Below are 6,000 nucleotides of genomic sequence, written 5' to 3'. Positions count from 1 at the left end.
ATGAGAAGATCGTTCAAACTTGGTTTCAATATACTCAGTTACGGGCCAGGTGGAAAGAAGATCAGAAAATTGGTTTTGCAATGACTGATGAAAATTTGATAAAGCAAATTAGAAACCAGGGTCCAGCACATATTAAACGGATATATCTTGCATTGATAGAAATTGATTCAGAAACAGAACTTGTTAAAGACTGTATGATAAAATGGGCTCAGAATATTCAAGAAGTTATTACAATGGACACGTGGGAAAAGATCTGGGTGAGGAACGTAAAATTCACGCAAGCCCAAAACCTAAGAGAGAACTTTTATAAAATGTTTTATAGATGGCATCTAGACCCTAAAAAGCTTGCAAGTATGTATCCGAATTATCAGCCTAAATGTTGGAGGTGTGGAGGCGAAGACGCAACGTATTTTCATATATGATGGACCTGCAAAAAGGTTAAGGCTTTTTGGATAAAAATTTGGTGGAATATGCAGAAGATCTTTAAGCAAAGGATAAAGTTTTGTCCGCAACTGTTTTTGTTGGGCATAATTACAGAAGCTACTGTGGTGGACATTAAGTTGATGCTGAACTTAATCACAGCAGCAAGACTTTTAATAGGTCAATATTGGAAAAAGGAGGAACTGCCGACTATAGAAGAATGGACTCTAAAAGTTTCTGACCCGGCGGAAATGGCAAAGATTTCGGCTTACCTGAAAGATCATTCGCAAGAACGTTATATTATGGAGTGGAAAAAGTGGATTGATTATATTCAGAACAAATATGGGACTAAGAAATTTCATTTAGCATTTGAGTAAGTTTCCTTTTCTTTTCTGTTTTCTTTTCTTTTTATACGTAATATTAATATTGCTTGTAATTATTTTATGTGAGCTAGAGGGCGATAGAATTAATAGTTTATTGTTGCTAGCATATGGATGCTTATGATTGTTCTTTGTTCTTATACCCTGTATTTAGCTCTGGGAAGTCGGGGGAGGGGGGAGGGGGGAATGGGTGGGAGGGATAGGGAGGGTTAGGTAGGGGTGGGGGGAGGGGGGATTGTTAAAGTTAAAATGTACTGTAAAACTTTTCAATAAAAAAAGTAAAAGTAAAGTCCAAATTAAGAATATTTCATTCTTAAGAATTGTTTAATTTAAAGTGGTTTAGTTGTAATAGAGTATGTACAAAAGATACTATTTTTTCTAGCATCAGCTAAATTAGACATATTACATTGAGAAAAATGTTTCTCATTTCTTTCCTGTTACCTTTATTCATTTCATTGCAGAGATGTCAACAGAGATGTTAACATCTCATTGCAGAGATGTTAACATTATTTTGTTATCTAATTTTGCCTTCCAAAAGACAGAAGCAGATGAAAAATGTGAGGTTCTTTCCTGTTGGCTTTTTTGAATTAGCTGTTTTAGATTCTAAAAGGTTAGTTCCTAAGAAGTAACCTTGTAAATAATTTTAATGTACTCCTCTAGTGCAGGGTAAGCAACTTCGGCTCTTTTATGTCTCAAGGACTTCAACTCCCAGAATTTCTGAGCCAGCATGGCTCAGCTTGGAAACCTCTCTCTTTCCCCTCAGCGTGGCTGTCTCAGAATTTCTGGGAGTTAAAGTCCACAAGTCATAAAAAAGAGCCAAGATTGCCTACCAATAGAGGGAGCTTTTGTATTTTTTTGCAAAGAAAAAGATGCCGGAACACCATTCTGAGCGTTCTATTTTAAAAAAACGCCCTGATTAAAGGAAACAAGAGAGAGGATATATTGGTTACAACAGTTTGGAGATTTGTAATAATATGTATTTGTCTGAAATGGAACTATTGTAACCCAGACACCACATTGCTTTTTAAAGATACTATTGTAATATTGGAAAATCAATTTAAATTTTTTTTAAAAGACACAGTATTTGTAGTAACCCCAAGAATAGAATGCCCAATGATCCTAGGGTTGGAGTGGCTAAAGAGATGGAACCCCTGGGTTAATTGGAAGACGGCAGAGCTCAATTTCTCAGAAAGGGAATGTGCGAACTTAACAAAGTGCCCCACAAATCCTAGGAATAGAGAAAGCTTCAGTACGAGAAGAGAAAGGGTTCCCAGAAATACCAAAAGAATACTGAGACCTTGCTGAAGTCTTCAGTGAGGAACGGGCGGATGAACTCCCCCCTCACCGACCCACGGACTGTGCCATAGAAATCACACCTGGGGCAAAACTCCCAAAGCCCAGACTGTACTCCATGAGCCCTAAAGAGATGGAGGAGATGGAAAGATTCATAAATAAAAATCTAGAAAGGGGATTTATCAAACCAGCCAAGCCCAAAAGTGGCCGCCCTCTTTAGGGAGAAGAAGGACGGCACCTTGCATTTGTGCATGGATTACTGTGCCCTGATTGCAATCAGTGAAAGTAACCTGTATCCCCTACCCCTCATGAAGGACATGTTATCCCATCTATTGAAAGGAAGAATTTTTACCAAACTAGACCCAAGAGAAGTGTACTACCACATTAGGATTAAGGAAGGGGACGAATGGAAAACCGTATTTAATTGTCCAATGGGATGCTACCAATTCAAAGTTTTGCCATTTGGACTACAAGGGGCCCCTGGAGTATTTATGCAAGTAATCAATAATGTGCTAAGGGAGCACTTATTTAAGGGGGTCCTTATCTTCACTAAATCCAAAGAGGAGCATGTCAACCTAGTAAGAGCAGTTTTTTTTAAAAAAACTGTGAGCTGCCCACCTATATCCCAAGTTATTGAAATGTGAACTCCACCAGGAAGGAAAAGACTACCTGGGTTATCAAATATCCCCACAAGGCATCGAAATGGACCCCGAGAAGGTCAGGGCAGTACTAGAATGGGCACCACCCCACACAGGAAGGCAATTCCAAAGTTTCCTTGGTTTTGCAAATTTCTACTGCCAGTTCATCCCTTCGTTCACCCTGCCCTGCCCCTCATGAACTTATTAAAAACAAAAGGGAGGGGGCCCTCTGTTAAGGAATTTGTTGTGCAGAGGTCTCCTTGTGCTACCAAAGAGTTGCACAGACAAGGAAGGGCACTGAGAGCAGTAAAAGTCACACAAGAATACACTGAGTTATAAAAACAAAAAGTAGTTTACTTTTGAGGTGGTGTAAGAACAAAAATGCACAATCAAAAATAAACAGTCCAGATCATAAACAATAGCAACAGTCCAAGTAGCAATCCAAACTACAAAGTCTTCTTACCGGTCCAGAGGTCAATACACAGTTCAGGTTTACAACAGTAGTAAACCAACAGCAGAGCAAAAACAGTAATAGTAGAGATCAGTGAATTCAGAGAGAGAGAGAAAAGCTACGTTCCTAGCTTCCTCTTATGGCCATGAGAACACTTACACACCCATTGGCCAATTAACCTCTTAAAGACATAGCATTATGGTTAATATATTTTCAACCCAACATTGTAGGCTAACACCATATGCCTAACACCCTCAGTGAAACCCAGTCAACCACTGAATTGGACAATGGAATGTCAAGCGGCATTCAAGAGGTTAAAGAGACTTTTTTCTGCCAATCCTGTACTAAGGCACCCGGACCCAGATAAACCCTTCGTAATACAGGCGGACGCAAGCAATGTGGCAGTGAGGGTTGTATTATTATAAGAAAACAATGATGGGGCACTGCAACTGTGTGCACAGTTGCATGAAATTGACCCTCTGGGTGGCTGGTATATATAACAGCATGCGAGCCACTGGTTCTAAACCACTCATGCCCAAATGACAACTGGCAGCACCAGTAACCACCAGGGCCCAAGCCAAAATAAAGCTGAAGCTGAGTAGCCAAACTGGAATCAAATTCCGGAAAACTTTAAAAACAGATGAATGGTTCCAGAAAAATAGACATGTGTGTACGATCAAGGATGGGCTGCCATGGGTGAGGTTGCAAGGGAAATCGCCCAGACTGCTACAACCAGTGGAGAATCCCTCAGCCCCATGTGAAGGAAATATCCATGGATTTTATAGTGGAATTACCAGAAAGCAACGGAAACACTGTCATCTGGGTGGTTACGGACCTGTTCTCAAAACAAGTGCATTTTATCTCTTGCCAAAAGATCCCCACTGCAAAAATCTTATCGAAACTATTCGTGCAGCACATCTACAGACCACATAGGGCACCCCAAAACATCATATCAGATAGGGGAGTGCAATTTACATCGGAAGTCTGTGAAGAGTTTTTATCTCTCTTAGGAACTACTCAGGGACTGTCATCTAGTCATCATCCTTAATGTAATGGCCAGATGGAACGTTCAAACTCAGGACTTGAACAATACTTAAGATGCTTTATTAATTTCCAGCAAAAGAACTGGGAAGACCTACTCCCTTTTGCAGAAGTTGCCTACAATAATGCAGTCCACTCTAGCACAGGCTACACTCCTTTTCAGGTATCCACTGGTCAAAGTTTCAACCTTATGCCAGAACTAACCCCAAATGAACCAGCAATCCCATCCCTGAAAGAATGGATAGCACAATTACAAAATACATGGCCTGTGGTTAGAAAAGCCCTGGATGAAGCTAGACAAGTATACAAAACACAAGCGGATAAAAGGAGAGTCAAACCTAAACCATTCATTGTAGGAAAAATGGTATATTTGTCTGCAAAATACCTAAAATCCCTACAGCCCTATAAAAAACTTGGACCAAAATACATAGGACCTTTTCCAATCAAAAGAATCATAAACCCAGTAACAGTAGAATTAGAACTACCCAAAACCCTCAAGCAAATACATCCATTTTTTCACTGCAGCTTGCTGAAAAGAGAACAACAGTTGCCTTAAGGCCAAAACTCCCTAACACCACCTCCAGTCATGGTTGAAGGGGAACAACACTTTGAGATAAAAGAGATCTTAGATTCTAGGAAGTATCATGGGGCAACTCAATACCTAGTAGCCTGGAAACATCTTCCCTCCTTACAAAATGACTGGGTCCTCAAACGTCACATCAGAGCACCCAAACTATTAAAGAAGTTTCATACAGAATATCCCAACAAGCCAAACTAACTTCTATACCTGTTTTGTTTCTCTACAGGTGGATTTCTACAGGTGGATCTCTCCTATTTTTAAGCGGGGCAGGATGTCAAAACCCATTCCTTCTTCATTTCATTTCTAATTCATTCCACCTCTCCTGGGTTTTGCCATACTTCCATGGGGGAGGGGGATGTGCCTGCAGGGCTATTGCTTTCACTTTGTTTCCTCGCTACAATGTAATCCCTTATTTTGTTTATTAGGTCTGCATCCTGTTTCTTGCATTATCTCTCTCTCTCTGTCAATTAAGAACAAAGAAGGAAACAAGGAATCTAACCTCAGTGCCTGATTTATGTCTACACTCCCAGAGAAAGGTGTGAAGAAGCGCTGTGTTCCCACAATGGACTTAACACTTGGGAATTAGCGATCCCACATCGGGGAGGTCAATCTATGGGGTGGGGTCCTGCTTGGGGACACTATAATCTACTGCATTGTGTGGGAAATCTCAGATCCTGTCTATTATGCCTGCTATCTCCTATTCTAAATAAAAGTTCCTGCTTGGAAGAAATTGTTTCCAAGAGTTCTGCTTTCTTAAGATGTGGGCTTGAAGTAGGTCCTGACAGGCAGTTTAAGCTTTTGGGGGAAATCAAAGAGACTTACTACAATATTGTGAAGTGAGACAGAAGAATAATATTTTGGGAAGCTTTAACATCCATAAACTTTTCTTTTTATTCTTTGTTTGGAAGCCATCAGACTATAACTTTGCAAACTTCATAAAGCCTGACTGGGGAAATATAAAATGGATATCTAGTGGCAAAGCTAGTGGCAAAGCTAAGGATTACATCTGGCCTTTTTTTATCAAGCTTTTGTGGTTGGAATGAGAATTTGGCTAGATGCCCAGACACAGTTTATAGACTAAACTGATGTCCTTGGAATTTATAGTCCTCAAGATTGTGCCTGGAAAAGAGAAGAATTTCTTTGGGTTGCTTTTCTCTACATGATGGATTATAATTAAAAACATAAATTGTTTTGAAG

Source organism: Vipera berus (assembly GCF_964194415.1).
Source record: "Vipera berus genome assembly, chromosome: Z".
Lineage (NCBI taxonomy): Eukaryota > Metazoa > Chordata > Lepidosauria > Squamata > Viperidae > Vipera > Vipera berus.
The sequence above is the reverse complement of the archived record's forward strand: the minus strand, read 5'-3'. Positions refer to the sequence as shown.